This window comes from Terrapene carolina, unplaced genomic scaffold (genome assembly GCF_002925995.2).
Source record: "Terrapene carolina triunguis isolate 2854851 unplaced genomic scaffold, T_m_triunguis-2.0 Scaffold523, whole genome shotgun sequence".
Lineage (NCBI taxonomy): Eukaryota > Metazoa > Chordata > Testudines > Emydidae > Terrapene > Terrapene triunguis.
In genome coordinates, this window is record NW_020664874.1 from 1,319,889 (window position 1) to 1,336,693 (window position 16,805).

At 53.2% G+C, this 16,805-nt stretch overlaps 1 protein-coding gene across 1 annotated transcript in view; it reads left to right on the forward strand.

The window, feature by feature from the left end:
* The first annotated feature begins 12,032 nt into the window (after window positions 1–12,032).
* The window catches only part of DNMT3A (DNA methyltransferase 3 alpha), a 130,398-nt gene continuing 125,625 nt past the window's right edge, over window positions 12,033–16,805 (forward strand). Inside the window, exon 1 of the mRNA XM_029913229.1 lies at window positions 12,033–12,138. The gene's annotated coding sequence lies outside the window, so the exon portion shown is untranslated. The remainder of the gene's footprint in view (window positions 12,139–16,805) is intronic.

Here is a 16,805-nt window from a genome sequence, read left to right on the forward strand (position 1 = left end):
CCTTCACAGTCACGCTGGCTGGCCAGCCTGTCAACACAAGCACTTTTGCAGCTGGAGCTGCACTGTGGGGAGAAGAGCCGGTTACTTCCTGGAACTGTGGTTCTTCAAGATGTGATGCAAACGTGTATTCCATGCAGACCCGTGTGCAAGTTGGAGCAGGAGCCTTTTGCCTAGCAGTACCCGTAGGGGGCAGGGCTTGCGCCTCATGCCCATAGCCCCTCCCCTGGCTATATGAGGCGGGGCTGCCCCAACCCCCCTCAGTTCCTTCACACCGAATGTCCAGGGGAAGACTCTGATGCAGAGGCTGGGTTGTGGAATGTGCGTCTGCATCACATCTTCAGAAACCAGTTACAGGAAGTAACCTTTTCTTCTTCGAGTAGATGCGGACGTGTATTCCAAGTAGGTGACTAGCAATCCTCATCTGAAGTGACAATGAGGTGTACATCTTCCTGCCTAGAAGGTCCAGCTGCTTATGGTATGTCTACACTACGGGATTACTCTGAATTTACAGAATTCGATTGTTGGCAACCGATTGTATAAAGTCGAGTGCATGCGGCCACACTAAGCACATTAATTCGGCGGTGTGCGTCCATGTACCGAGGCTAGCGTCAGCTTCCGGAGCATTGCACTGTGGGTAGCTATCCCATAGCTATCCCATAGTTCCCGCAGTCTCCCCCGCCCATTGGAATTCTGGGTTGAGATCCCAAGGCCTGATGGGGCCAAAAATGTGTCGCGGGTGGTTATGGGTAAATGTCGTCAGTCAATCCTCCCTCCGTGAAAGCAACGGCAGACAATCATTTCGCACCCTTTTCCCTGGATTGCCCGGGCAGATGCCATAGCACGGCAACCATGGAGCCCGTTCAGCCATTTTACTGTCACCGTATGTCTACTGGATGCTGCTGACAGACGCGGTACTGCAGCGCTACACAGCAGCATCCCGTTGCCTTTGCGAGTTAGCAAAGACGGTTACCAGTCATACTGTACCATCTGCTGCTGTCATGGGTGCTCCTGGACGGCCTCGGTGAGGTCAGTTGGGGGCGCCTGGACAAAAATGGGAATGACTCCCCAGGTCATTCTCTTCTTTAAGTTTTATCTAATGGAGAGTCAGTCCTGCCTAGAATATCAGGGAAGCCTACTAAAGAACCAGAGAGGCAAACGGCCGCTCCGGGTCAGAGCCCCAGACATCCCGCAGAAATGAGGAGCTGCATGCCATTCTAGGGGGTGCCCCTACAACAGCCCCACCCGTTGCTTCCCTCCTCCCCCACCCCTCCCTGGCTACCTTGGCAGTTATCCCCCCATTTGTGTGATGAAGTAATAAAGAATGCATGAATTTGAAACAACACTGACTTTATTGCCTCTGCAAGCAGAGATCAAAGGGGGGAGGGGAGGGCAGTTAGCTTACAGCGAAGTCGAGTGAACCACCATTCTGCACTTGCTCAGCCTATAGCTGAAAATGGGAATCTGTGATAAGCACTAGGATAGAAGCACAGGCAGGACTGAATCTCCATTTGTGTGTGGGCCTTTGGTTGACACTGGTAAAATACAAAATGTCCCAGGATATGTATGTTGGGGGACAGTTCTAAATGGCAGCTTTATTTTTTTATTTGCAGCAAAATGTAGAGGTCTAAGTATCTGATTGTGAGCCCTGGGAGCAAGGGGCAGGCTGGGGTAGGTGCGACCGCGCGGTGCTGCCGACTGGGAGAGCAGCCTGAGGCAGAAGCCTCCAGCTGGCATGATATTCCAGGCAGGACTGAATCTCCATTACACAAAAGTTAAAGAAGAGAATGACCTGGGGAGTCATTCCCTTTTTTGTCCAGGCGCCCCCGACCGACCTCACCAAGGCCAGCCAGGAGCACCCACGGGACGACGACGACGGTTACCAGTCATACTGCACCGTCTGCCGTCTGCAAGGCAAGGGGATGCTGCTGTGTAGCGCTGCAGCACCGCGTCTGCCAGCAGCAAGCATCCAGCAGACATACGGTGACAGTGAAAAAAGGCGAGAAACGATTTTTTCCCCTTTGCTTTCACGGGGGGTGGGTGGGGGGGGGCTGACGACATATACCCCGAACCGCCCGCAACAATGTTTTTGACCCTTCAGGCATTGGGAGCTCAACCCAGAATTCAAGTGGTTTTCGGAGAGTGCGGGAACTGTGGGATAGCTACAGGTGTCAGTCGCCCCTCCCTCCGTGAGCGTCCATTTGATTCTTTGGCTTTCTGGTACGCTTGTCTCAGCTCCTTAAGTTTCACGCAGCACTGTGTTGAGTCCCTGTTGTAGCCTCTGTCCATCATGGCCTTGGAGATTTTTTCAAATGTTTTGGCATTTCGTCTTTTGGAACGGAGTTCTGATAGAACAGATTCATCTCCCCATACAGCGATCAGATTCAGTATCTCCTGGAGCTCTTTTTTGATTCCGGGACTGCATGGTCACCTGTGCTGATCAGCGCTCCACGCTAGGCAAACAGGAAATGAAATTCAAAAGTTCGCAGGGCTTTTCCTGTCTACCTGGCCAGTGAATCCGAGTTCAGATTGCTGTCCAGAGCGGTCACAATGGTGCACTGTGGGATAGCTCCCGGAGGCCAATACCATCGAATTGCGGCCACACTAACCCTAATTTGAAATGGCAATGTCGATTTCGGCGCTACTCACCTCGTCGGGGAGGAGTACAGAAATCGATTTTAAGAGCCCTTTATGTCGCAGTAAATGGCTTCGTTGTGTGGACGGGTGCAGGGTTAATTCGATTTAACACTGCTAAATTCGAACTCAACTCGTAGTGTAGACCAGGCCTTAGAGTCTTTGTCTTTGGGTGTGGACTTGAACCTGCCCTGCCAAGCCTTGTTGTTCACTGCCGTGACCACCAGTGAGTTTGGGGCCAGATGGGAATAAAACCCTTGTATCTCAGTACCAGCACAAAATAGCGCTTCTCCAAGTGGTTGGCCACTGATGGTACCGAGGTCAGCGTACCCCAAAGAACCCTCAGCAGCTCAAGGAGCACCTCATTAATCAGGAAGGCCACTCTTCCAGGGACAGAAGGTTGGAGAATGTCCATGACTTCATGGGTATTCTCCTGGAGAGGCTCCACCCGAATACCCCAGGGACAAGGCCACCTGATGTATAAGGTCCTGGTGAGCCTTGAAGTCCTCTGGAATGGAAGGGGAGGACGAACCAGGCAACACTCCATCATCTGGGGATGAGGACGAGACTGTTGGCTGGACTAGAGGCAGATCCTGCTCCTGGGGCAGCATTTCCAGATGGGGAAACTGATGGCTGCACAGAAAGGGGAACCGCAGGCATCTGGACTTGCAGCTGATCCACAGCATCCATGCCACACAAGCAGGTGATCTCGCTCTTGACTTGGATGATGAGCGAGATCTCTGGGAACGAGGAGCTTCCCACTGAGCCCAAGGCAGCTGCTGGCATGGGTAAGGCATTGGTGGCCTGTAGGTGCCAGGCCAAGGGTCTCCATCTGGGCCCTGGGCCACCTGCCAACCTTGGTAGCCGTACTGGTCCATTGGTGGCCTCCAGACTCCCTCAGGTGAAGTGGAGCGGGACGATGAGGAGCCCAACTCTGAAGCAGAGGATTCCCAGCACCTTGGAGACATGGGAGGGGCAACCAGAGGGAGCCAGGACTTTGATGGCATTCTCCAGTTGAGGGCCATCGGGGGCGCCAGCCTCACTAAGTCTTGGGCCAGTGGCAAGGACGGGACTGAAAGGCAGAGTAGGTCCACCACAGCCTGGTATGCTGAAGCCAGTGTCTGGACTCAGTGGATGCCTGGAGGATGCATCCGGAGTCAACGGTACAGGGTGTCTGCCCTCCCTACCCTGTACTGAGGGAGGGTCATGGCACCTGTGCCATCCTGGGTACTGGAGCCTGCACCGTGGAAGAGTTGCCCCGGGACCTCGAGTGCTCCTGATTGGTCTTACACGGCCTCTTTAGTGCCGACAACAGAGAACAACTCCTGCGCCTCTTTGGAGAGGCCCCTGCAGAACGGGAGGCAGCAGCACTCTAAGAGCTGGAGGGTGATCTGTGCCCCGAGGCAGGCCTAGGTACTGAGTCAGGCCTCATGGCCTGTTCAAGCAGGGGCTGCTTAAGGCGAAGGTCCCATGCCATCTGAGTCCTCTGCTTGAGGGATCTGCAGATCGCACAGCGCTCCTTAAGGTGGGCTACGCTGAAGCAGAGCAAATGCCATGCGTAGGAGTCACTGATAGGAACTGCCACTCCACATGAAGGGCAGTGCTTGACCCCTGGTGAGGGCATCACCATGGAGTGCCACCACTACCTATACATGGTAACTGTTAAGTTTCAGAGTGGTAGCCGTGTTAGTCTGTATCAGCAAAAAGAATGAGGAGTATTTGTGGCACCTTAGAGACTAACAAATTTATTTGGGCATAAGCTTTTGTGGGCTTAAAACCCACTTCATTGGATGCATGCAGTGGAAAATACAGTAGGAAGATATATATACACAGAGAACATGAAAAAATGGGTGTAGCCATACCAACTCTCTAACGAGACTAATCAATTAAGGTGGGCTATTATCAGCAGGAGAAAAAAAACTTTTGTAGTGATAATCAGGGTGGCCCATTTCCAACAGTTGACAAGAAGGTGTGAGTAACAGTAGGGGAAAAATTAGCATGGGGAAATAGTTTTTACTTTGTGTAATGACCCATCCACTCCCAGTCTTTATTCAAGCCTAATTTAATGGTGTCCAGTTTGCAAATTAATTCCAGTTCTGCAGTTTCTCGTTGGAGTCTGTTTTTGAAGTTTTTTTGTTGGAGAATTGTGACTTTTAGGTGGAGATGATGAAGATGTCATCAGTGTAGCGCAAGTAGAGTAGGGGCGTTAGGGGACGAGAGCTGAAGAAGTATTGTTCTAAGTCAGCCATAAAAATGTTGGCATACTGTTGCCATCATCTGGACCCATGGAAAAGAAGCCCTTGAGGAATTCCACCATGATTTCAACAATTTCTATCCCACCATCAACCTCAGCCTGGACCAGTCCACACAAGAGATCCACTTCCTGGACACTACAGTGCTAATAAGCAATGGTCACATAAACACCACCCTATACTTACCTACATGCCTCCAGCTTTCATCCAGACCACATCACATGATCCATTGTCTACAGCCAAGCTCTAAGATACAACCGCATTTGCTCCAATCCCTCAGACAGAGACAAACACCTACAAGATCTCTATCAAGCGTTCTTACAACTACAGTACCCACTTGGTGAAGTGAAGAAACAGATTGACAGAGCCAAAAGAATACCCAGAAGTCACCTAGTCCAGGACAGGCCCAACAAAGAAAGCAACAGAACGCCACTAGCCGTCACCTTCAGCCCCCAACTAAAACCTTTCTAGCGCATCATCAAGGATCTACAACCTATCCTGAAGGACGATCCCTCACTCTCACAGATCTTGGAAGACAGGCCAGTCCTCGCTTACAGACAGCCCCCCAACCTGAAGCAAATACTCACCAGCAACCACACACCACACAACAAAAACACTAACCCAGGAACCTATCGTTGCAACAAAGCCCATTGCCAACTCTGTCCACATATCTATTCAAGGAACACCATCATAGGACCTAATCACATCAGCCACAACATCAGGGGCTCGTTCACCTACACATCTACCAATGTGATATATGCCATCATGTGCCATCAATGCCCCTCTGCCATGTACATTGGCCAAACCGGACAGTCTCTACGTAAAAGAATAAATGGACACAAATCAGATGTCAAGAATTATACCATTCAAAAACCAGTCGGAGAACACTTCAACCTCCCTGGTCACTCAATTACAGACCTGAAAGTTGCAATTCTCCAACAAAAAAACTTCAAAAACAGACTCCAACAAGAAACTGCAGAACTGGAATTAATTTGCAAACTGGACACCATTAAATTAGGCTTGAATAAAGACTGGGAGTGGATAGGTCATTAAACAACATAAAAACTATTTCCCCATGCTAATTTTCCCCCTACTGTTAATCACACCTTCTTGCAGCACCTGTACCAGAGCCCCCAGGTTCAGGGAGATGGCTCCTGAACACTGATGCATGAGCAGGCATGGTATGGTGCATCCCATATATACCAGAGAACCCTGATGCTGAAAAGTACTTTGGGAGTCATGGGCAATAACCAACTGAATGTGAGCTCCCAGTGTATTGCTGATGCTAAGAGGATGAATGCAAACCTTGGATGCATACGCAGTGGACTAGCCAATAGGAGTAGTATCCCCTCTGGATATTGCATTAGTGAGACCATTTCAGGAATACTGTGTCAATGCAAAAAGGGTGTTGAAAAATTGGAAAGGGTTCAGAAAAGAGCAAAGAGAATGATTCAGAATCTGGAAAACCTGCCTTACAGCGAGAGATTTAAGAAGCTTAGGTTATCAAAGGGAAAGTTAAGAGGTGATTTGATCCCAGTCTATGGGTACCTAGGCGAGGAAGATTTCTGACAGCAGATGGCTTTTTAATCTAATAGCAAAAGGGATAACAAAATCCAGTGGCGGGAAGCTGGAGCTAGACCATTCTGACAAGCAGCAAGGCACACATTTTAACATAATTAACCATTGGAACAACTTCCTATGGGTGTGGTGGATCGTCATCTCTTGAAGTCTGTAAATAAGATGGTGGTGCTTCGGCTCAGGATAGTGTGATGTGTCTAGTGCCATGTGCAGCGTAGGGTGATTGTCTTCCGCTTCTTGTTCCATACCCAGCCACCAGCTAGCTTTGGCACAAGGAATGCAGAGGACAGTACTTAAGTCCTTCTTGCTGGTATGTGGCCTCTCCATGGTCAAGACTCTTGCAGTGCCTCCTCATGGCACCAGTTGGAAACTGACTGCACCTTGTGGTTTCAGGCTGAATGTGAGGGATCTTGGAGCAGCATGGGTCCCAGAGGTGCAGAGTGCAAGGCCAATGGCATGTGGCTATGCCCTGGTGCTCACCTACCATGCCTAGCTATGGGCAAATAGTCCCAATCATGGATTAAATGGGGAAGGTGGCTGTAGTAGGAAGAGAGTCTGAGACATAAGCCCTTGTATTAGAGGCCTGATATGAGGCAGGACCTGCTTACAGAATCTGGGAAGAACAGGGCTGGTATTGCAGAAATACACATTAACATTCCCCAAGGATAACAGGAACACACTGACTCCTCCTAAAGGATAAGGTCAGGATGACAGTACGTAATAGAGATGTTTTGATCGAACCAACATGTACAAGGTGATAGGTGATAACTAGCCACATCAGGGGGCAGTAACTAACTATGTCAGAAGCAGTACGTAACTCGTTCGTATCAGGGTATAAAAATGTATCTCAGAAGGAGTGTCTTTGGCTAACCGAGGGGGGAATGGAAAGCCCCACCATTCACTGAGCTGCGTCCATTGTCACAGGCATACATGTCTTAGTCTCCTCGTAGAGTCTGCCAGGTGCTATTACCGTGCTTCGTCGACAATAAACCTGGCCTGGTGCCTTCGTACCTTAACGGATCTTGTGGTCATTGGGCGGTTCGCTTGCTGTCTGCTGTGCCGGCTGTCTGCGCAGAGCTGGGGCAGCACACAGGAAAAACACACGCACGCAGCCAAACATCTAACATTGGTGAGCCATGACCACTAATCTGGTAAGGAAGCGAGCTGTCCTCTGTAGGAATTGTGATCTAATGTGACAGAAAACCATGAGCTAGGGAACCTCCTTATCCCCTCCCTGCAAATCCCCACAAAATTCCATCATCAGACAGCCCCATTCTGCATGCTGAGCAGAACCAGCATCTCAATAGACCCCTCAGTTCTGCCAGTGACATGCTAGGCTTTAGCACCAGGAAACATCCAAGATTGGCTTACTGGCTCGGAGGCCATGTACGTACTTGACTGGCTGCATGCAGCACATAAAGCACGGTTATCTGACATGACTTCGACCGCTAAGAGAGGTGCTTATCACAGCTTTCAGCAATCTATCCCATCTAAACTGCATACATGGAAGATGATTGGTGGAAGCACACATCAGAAAATGACCAGCAGGCTGCAGACTAGAAAGACCTTAAATGCTTTTACCAAAATGGGTTTTGGTTCCATGTCTCGTAGTAGCGTTTGCATCCATAGCCCAGAGGGCGGGATGGTCCACACAGACAGGAAAGCTATCAGCGATCGCTGGGCTGAACACTTTAACGGTCTCCTCAATCCTCCATCTGCAATTTCGGAAGCTGCTATTGATGGTATACCACAGTTCCCCATACATGAAGGATTCGCCGGACTGCCAAGTATTATCGAGACAGCAGCTGCTATCAAACAGTTGTCACAAGGAAAGGCACCTGGCTTAGATGCAATACCCCCAGAAGTCTGTACGCTTGGTGGTTATTGTCAAACTGTCCCGAAGTGGCTCAAGAGCGGGAGTACCAACCTCAGGACAGACTGTTAAGAACCAGGGCTCAAAGCCCACATTGGTTGTGAGTTCTGTACTTAGATTTCACCAACCAATTTATCAAGTGTGAACTCCTCAGGTGCTACAACAATCTTACCTTACTATAGTCCCTTTAGGTACTCCAATCTGTCCTGCCACCTCGGTGAGCCTGTCTTTGTGATAGATGGTCCCTTACACCCAGTCCCAAAGGATCAGTCACTCACCCCAGGTTAGTTGCACTTTAGATCTCACAGCAAAGACAACTTGTAGCCAATCCTATAATAAACTACATACAGATTTATTATATAGGAAAAGGAAGCGAGGGTTATTTACAAGGTTAAAGCAGGTAAACATGCATAGAGACAAATGAGTTCCAAGGTTAAGTTTCAAACAGTAATGGAAACTTCTATAATAAGCAAGCCGTATATGTCCTTTAGGGTAACCCAGGCTAAGCACTGGGGATCCTTTGCTCATGCCTAGTAATTCTTGCCCTCCACAGTCCAAGCAACAAGAAGGAACTGTATCTCATTGCTAAGGGTTTTTGTTCCCTTCCCCCTTGTGCTCGGAACGGCAAACTCAGCTGATGGGAGGAATTCACTGACATGGCTCATCTTTGCAGCAGGGGGAGCAAACAACCAAGTGTTTTGTCCTCTTTAATGTTCCACAATAGTTTGCCTGATGTTGATGGGCCTCCCTTGTTGGCCAGGATGTGCAACACCTTCTGTTGGAGATCAGCACTTTATGCTAGTTAAGGTCTCCCTCCTGTCTGGTGATTTATGCAGTTACAAAGGCTTACAATGCAAACCCTTAAATGTTACCTTATATTATGGGATACAGATGACAGAAGTGAGGCTAACGCAGGCAGCCGTTTACAAGCATTCCATAAAATGTACACACTAAACACATTCTTATAATTCTAATACCTATTTTAACAATACTAACACACAGGTGAGCCAGATTGGTCCCAGCTAGAGATTTGTCAGTGTTCAGTTGAGGCACGGGAATCTGGGCATGACCTGTCACCTGGTATGCCAGCGTCACAGTTATAATATATGACTTGAATGCTCACGTGGCTCTTCAGTGTCATCTGGGAGCAGGTGACCATGCCTCAAGACTTAGAATCATAGAATATCAGGGTTGGAAGGGACCTCAGGAGGTCATCTAGTCCAACCTCCTGCTCAAAGCAGGATCAATTCCCAACTAAATCATCCCAGCCAGGGCTTTGTCAAGCCAGGCCTTAAAAACCTCCAAGGAAGGAGATTCCACAACCTCCCTAGGTAACGTGTTCCAGTGCTTCACCACCCTCCCAGTGAAATAATGTTTCCTAATATCCAACCTAGACCTCCCCCACTGCAACTTGAGACCATTGCTCCTTGTTCTGTCATCTGCCACCACTGAGAACAGCCGAGCTGCATCCTCTTTGGAACCCCCCTTCAGGTAGTTGAAAGCCAGTCCCCCAAATTACATCCACTCCAGAGCCGGGCACAATGTCCCTGTCCCCTCCAGGGGGAACCCTCCCAGCTGGAACACACAGGGCCTGTGGTGCTGGGGCATGGAGGAACCGCTCTTGACTTGCTGGTAGGGTGTGTGTGGGGCATCGGTTGCACTGTGCGGGGGAGGACTCCAGGGCTGAAGGGTGGGGGGCTGCAGGTCGGGGTTGCAGCCGAGCACAGTCCTGGCTGGTTGGCACCCCTGCTCTTGGAGCTCCGCAGTGGTTCTCTCCGTATCGGGCTCTGAGCTACCCAGGCAGCCGGTGGCAGCCCTGTATTGTTCAGGTGGGACAGGAATGTGGCTGGGGCTTGTGCCTGAGATGTCAGGAGACTGGGAGCTGTTGAGGCACAGCTGGATCTCGGGAGCTGTCTGTCTGCCAGCTCGCATCCCCTCCCCAACCCTGGCCTCTCCCTATTCCAGTGGCCCCCCCCCGCCTTTTCCTTCCACGTCTCCCCCCTCTGCTGGCCTCTTCCTGCCTTGGCTGGGGCTGCGATCTTAGAGGCTCAAGTGAAATGCATCCCTGCCACTGGGAGCTGGTTGGTTTTCCTCTCCTGGGGTACCCTCAGGCACATGGCTGGCTGCAGTCCCTGAGTGGCCTGTCACTGCCCATGGCACACAGCCACCAAGGAGGAGCTAGAGAACGACTCTCATCCCACCCTGCGCTGCCCCTTGCTGGGGGCTACGTGATGGGGCTGATCCTGGCCTCGGCTGGGCCGTGGGCAATGGAGCCAGCCAGGCCTGCTGGGAAGGACCAGAAGGTCTGTAAAGCAGCCCATGCAGCACACCCCCAGCCCAGCCCCTGTGCCCCTGGCTGGCAGGCTCTGCAGAGAGGCTGAGGGGCCAGCGTGGTTTCGGGAAGCTGGCCCTGCCGCAGCCCGTGGGCAGAGCGGCTTGCACCCTGTGTGCCTGGATTGGCAGCGGGGCCGGGGCCTCCCCCAGGGAACATGAGCCGCTGCTCTGGGAATGTGACGCAGGTTTCTCTCCTTGGGAAATGTTCACATTCCTCCACCCATGCCAAGTGCCAGCGTCTCATCAACTCGCTGGGGCTGGGACACGGGGCTGCCTGCGCCAGCGCTCCAGGCCCTGGAGGGGAGGAGGCGAAGCTGCACCCCGCTGCCATTGCAGGGGGCAGGGGAGGATCCCCAGGGAAGGGGTCATTCCTGGCCGTTTCTCTGAGCAGCCACCTGGGCTCTGTGCTGGGCTCCCCACTGCTGAGTACCAGGAATCCCTTACAGCTCTGCAGAGCCGGGCTGCGGGGCCCGTTCGGGAACACCTATCATTGTGCCAGCACTCAGTGCGGAGAGGTGGGGTCAGGCCTCCTTGGCCTATCGGTCCTCTCCCCTCCCTCACTGCAGTGTCATTAGCTGTGCTAGCCGGAGGAGGGTCTCCAAGTGTGTGGCGTTAACCCCCCTGTCCCTGTGTGTAGATCCCTGGGTCCCCCCGCCGAGCTGGGTGGGGGGTGTTAAACAGGCTGTGTAGGTGCGTTGTGCGCCCGCATGCATGGGCACAGACACGCCTCCCCTGGGCTGGCCTCGTCGGTTTGTATTGTTTTCTAAATGGTGCCCGGCCCCCGGAGCAGGCTGTCCCCTCCCGGCACCAGGAGAGCCTCCCGCTGTCTCCTCCCTAGCAGGGCCTGGGGCTCAGCAAGCCAAACCCCAGAGAGAGCTGAACCCTCCCTTTGAACCCATCCACCTCAGACCTGGGTACCTGGCTGCTTCCTGTCACGTCAGTCCTCCGCTCCGCCCTCGCTGGCTGCAGCCAGCCCACCCAGGGCTGGGAACTAGTCGGATTCCAGCCCCACTGGCCGCTCAGCTTGGGTACGGCAGGAAGTGGGGCTGGTGGCTGAGAAGGAGGCACGGTGCCCCCAGTGCAGCGCTAGGAGACACGGGGCTGCTTTGGTGCCAGCTTTTAGCTGAGCTGTCAACCTGGGCAACCTGAGCCGATATCCAAAGGGTGGAAGTCTCTTCCTCCTGTGCCAGGACACGCCTGGTCGTGTTGCTGTGTGCTGCTTTCCACGCCCTGGCCGTAGCCCGGGCCGCGCTTTGGGATGACAGGCCATGTCGAAATGTAAAATGTGCTGGGGTTGAGGGAGCAGCTGTCTGGCCCCTGCTGTGACCTACTGCGCTGACTCGGCACTCTCTCTTCGCCTAGCAGAGGGAAGAGGAGCTGGAGGAGAACCGGAGCAAGGACGAGAAGCAGGAACCAGGGACAGCCACGAGGAAAGCGGGGCGGCCTGGCAGGAAGCGCAAACACGCCCTGGTGAGTCGGAGAATGCGAGGCGGCTCGGAGTCCTGCCAGCGGGGCTCTGTCTGGGCTGACAGTGCTGGCGACGGGCGGTGGGCTGCGGGCGCTGACCCGGAGCAGAGAGCCTGGCTCGTTGGCACGGCTTGTGGCAGAGTGGGAGTGTGGCTCCTGTATGTCTTGGGCTCGTGGCACGTCCTGTGGGGCTTTGCACTCCCTGGGCGGCAGCAGCTCAAGGGCAGGGCTTGCTTGGATGCTGTGAAGAGTGAGAAGGGGAACCCTGGAGCCCAGGGCCTACAGGAAGGAACGTCCCACTTGTATGGGAGTCTGTCACCGTCTGGTTTGGAGGGAGGGAGTCAGGAGAGCCATGCAGGAGCAGAGACGCTGTGGGAGAGGCGCCTGACCCGGTTTGACATTGCAGCTCACAGTTTCCGTGGAGAGGTGGCATCTCCGGAGACTACATTTCCCAGCATCCAGTGGGTCCATGCTGCTTGGCTGGGACCCAAGCTGCACCTCCACTGAACGGATGAAAGTGCCTGTGACGTGCTCTGTTCTGGGATGGTCCTTTGGGCTCCTAGCAATTTGCCAGCGTGGTTCTCGCTCAGGGAAAGTCAGAGGGGCCGAGTAGATGGGGTGCTGTGTAAATGCACCAGAGCAGTGCCCCAGCGGGGTCCCTGCCATACCCGGGGCTGTGCTAGTGCCAGGAGACTTGCGGATCCCTCTGGGAAGGCACAGTGATGGGGACGAGCGGGACGGTGACACTAACAGCCAGCGGACAAGAAGCTGCCGGACTGCAGGTGCAGGGTTCACCCCATCGCACCCAGCAATACCTGGCCTTAGCGCCTTACCCCTCTGTAGCATGGGGGCGGGTCAGTGCCTGTACTGCTCCATCACAGAGGTGGAAACTGAGGAACAGAGCCGTTCGGACTTGCCCAAGGCCAAGAGGCGAACCAGTGGCAGGCCAGAGACGAGCACCTGGGCACCTCGGTTCCTGGCTGTCTAGCCTGGCCAGTGCAGGATGCTCTCTTGCTCCCTCTGTCAGTGCTTCGCCTTTCCCTGCCTCCCCTAACAAAGAGACGTGACCGCTCTGCCTCCGCTTTGGAGTGGACAGGCGGTCAGCCCGCTGTGGGGCCCAAGCGGTACCCAGGACACTCTGATGGTCTCTAGGGTTGGCTAGAGCAGCTGCAATAACAAGGCATATTGGACTTCTCAGTTTACATAGCAGCTGTGGGTTCCCTCCCCGAGAAACCTTCCTGTTGTGCTGCTGATGCCAGTGTCCCACGCTCCCCATTCAGGGTGCCTGTCCCAGAGCTCCCCGTTCCCGCCCCTCCCCCACTTCCATTTAAAAACCCTCCCCAAGCCAGAGCCTCCATTTAGAAGGTTGCTGGAAGCAGAAACTTCTTAGACTCATAGACTTTAAGGTCAGAAGGAACCATTATGATCATCTAGTCTGACCTCCTGCACAACGCAGGCCACAGAATCTCACTCACCCACTCCTGTAACAAACCCCTGACCTATATCTGAGTTATTGAAGTCCTCAAATTGTGGTTTAAAGACTTCAAGTCGCAGAGAATCCTCCAGCCAGCGACCCCTGCCCCATGCTGCGGAGGAAGGCGAAAAACCTCCAGGGCCTCTGCCAATCTACCCTGGAGGAAAATTCCTTCCCGACCCCAAATATGGCGATCAGCTGAACCCCGAGCATGCGGGCAAGATTCTCTAGCCAGACCCTCCGGAGAAAAGTTCTCTGTAGTAACTTTTAATATCCCATCATTGACCATTGTTACTAATTACCAGCGATGGCACGTTATTGACCTATTGACTAAAATCACGTTATCCCATCAAACCATCCCCTCCATAAACTTATCAAGCTTAATCTTAAAGCCAGAGAGGTCTTTCGCCCCCACCGTTTCCCTCGGAAGGCTGTTCCAGAACTTCACCCCTCTGATGGTTAGAAACCGTCGTCTAATTTCAAGCCTAAACTTCCCCACGGCCAGTTTATATCCATTTGTTCTCGTGTCCACATTAGTACTGAGCTGAAATAATTCCTCTCCCTCCCTGGTATTTATCCCTCTGATATACTTAAAGAGAGCGATCATATCCCCCCTCAGCCTCCTTTTGGTTAGAGTAAACAAACCCAGCTCCTCGAGTCTCCTTTCATACGACAGGTTTTCCATTCCTCGGATCATCCTAGTGGCCCTTCTCTGTACCCGTTCCAGTTTGTATTCATCCCTTTTAAACATGGGACACCAGAACTGCACACAGTACTCCAAGTGAGGTCTCACCAGCGCCTTGTATAACGGAAGCAGCACCTCCTTGTCCCTACTAGAAATACCTCGCCTAATGCATCCCAAGATCGCATTAGCTTTTTTCACGGCCACGTCACATTGCCGACTCATAGTCATCCTGCGATCAACCAGGACTCCGAGGTCCTTCTCCTCCTCCGTTACTTCCAACCGATGCGTCCCCAGCTTATAACTAAAATTCTTGTTAGTCATCCCTAAATGCATCACCTTACACTTCTCACTATTAAATTTCATCCTATTACTGTTACTCCAGTTTACAAGGTCATCCAAATCTCCCTGCAGGATATCCCGATCCGTCTCCGAATTGGCAATACCTCCCAATTGGCAATACCTCCCAGCAGCCCCTTCCTGTGGCCAATGTGCGGCAGGGGTCCCAGCAGTGCCCTCTGTTGGGGAGCTCATTGCATGCTCCCGGGGGGCTCATGCAGCGTGATGTACAGCTCTGCTTTTCGGGAGCCCGCCAGGCCAGTCACCGACCCCACCCACCGCAATACCACAACCACCCTGGCTGGGGGGATGTTTTTCAGACACTGCTCGAACCTTGTGCAGAGATTACAAATGCAAACACAAGGCACAAGACACTGCCCCCTTGGTGGCTAGTGCCACCCTCCCCCCTCCCCTCCCCCCGTCCTGGAACGGGCCTGGGAGCACATCTCCCTTGGAAAGCTGGACTTGCTGCAGCCCGTGCCACTCTCCAGCAGTTTCATGCTGTGCCCTGCAGGTCAAAGATTTGGGCTGTGTCACAACAGGGCGGGCAGGCGAGTTCCTCGCAGATAGTGCCCTGCCACCGCTCCCCCCCCCCCAAGAAACCAGGAGGCTGCTAGCTTAGCAGCCCTTGTATCACCTGGGCAGAGAAGCAGCTGGAGTGGGTCTGAGAGCTGCAATCCTCCACAGGGCCTGGGAGGCCAGGTGGCTCCGAAGTGCTGACCTGGGGCGGAGCTGGGCTGCAGCAGGGACACTTCCCCTGGCTGGCTCCGGGAGCTTTCACACCAGCCCATCTGCCCAGCATCTAATGCTGGCCAGCTCCTGGTCCTTTGGGAGCAGCTGCTGACACTTGGGTGATAATTACCCTGCGGGGGGTCATGCTGCTGGGAGGAGACGCCCCCTAAAAAACATCTGAGCCAAATGCTGCCGCATGCTTCACTTCTCCGGCTGGGGAGGGGTTGGCATGTGCAGGTTGTGGGGGTGTTGTCAACTTCCTGCTCCTCCTGCCCATAGACCAGCTGTGCAGCTGTCCCTCTGCCCCTTCCTGAGATCAAGTGCTCTGCCCTGTCCTTGGGGAATGCCGCGCAGGAGCTCAGACCTTCCCTTAGTCTGACAGGGGCTGGCCCCATCTCTGCTGGGGCAGGGCTTCAGACTCGGCCCTGGTCACCCAGTGTGTCTCTGCTTGGCACGTTGAGTATGTGAGCCGCTGCCCGAGGAACAGGGCGCAGAAAGACGTCAGCGTCCTGCTCAGAGAGAGCGTTCTGGGGGGGACTCTCGGGTGTAGCTTGGAATGGTGCTAGTTACTGTGTCCTGGGGATCTCCAGCCAGGTGTGAGAGCCGGCTGTGTATCTGGGGTACCTGGGGGGGTTCAGTGCCCTCAGCCCCATAGAGGTCTCTGCCCCAAGGAACTCTGGGCACAGAGGCTGGAGCAGAGCAGAGTGAGATCGATTTATACATGTGCACTTGCAATCTCCGCCGCTACTGCCCTGGTTAAAGCGCGGCTTTCCCAGAGTGATTGGGAGCGGAGTTCTATAGATCCCAAAGCTGGCGGCGGGGGGGCGGTCTAGGCCTGCCCCACAGTAATCCCTAGAGCTTTCGAAAAGCAGCCGGTCTGGATTGGAACGCTGCCAGGGCCGGAGAATCCACTGTGTCCCTTGGGAAGTGGGCCCAGTGGTGAATTTCTCTCCCCGTTAAACATTCGTGCCTTATTTGTTTAGATTCAACTTCCGGCTGTTGGATCACGTTAGACCTTTCGCTGCTCGATCAAAGAGCCTAGTATTAAACGTTTGTTCCTCAGGCAGGTACTCAGACTGCTCAAGTCACCCCTTAACCTGCTCTTTGCTAAGCTAAACACGTTGAGCTCTTGGAGTCTGTCACTACAAGGCAGCTTGTCTAACTCTTTAATCGTCCCCGTGGCTCTTCGCTGACCCCTCTCCAGTTTATCAACATCTTGCTTGACCTGTGGCACCAAATGTGGACAAAGGATTCCAGCAGTGGTCACACCAGTGCCAAATCCAGAGGTCAAATAACCTCTCGACTCCTACTCGAGATTCCCATTTATACCTCCCACGATTGCATTAGCTCTTTTGGCCAACAGGCTGTTGGCACAAGAGGATGTAGCGCAAGGCGGCATGGGCTGGGTGACATGTCAGCAGCTGGGTCCAGATTGCATGAGCA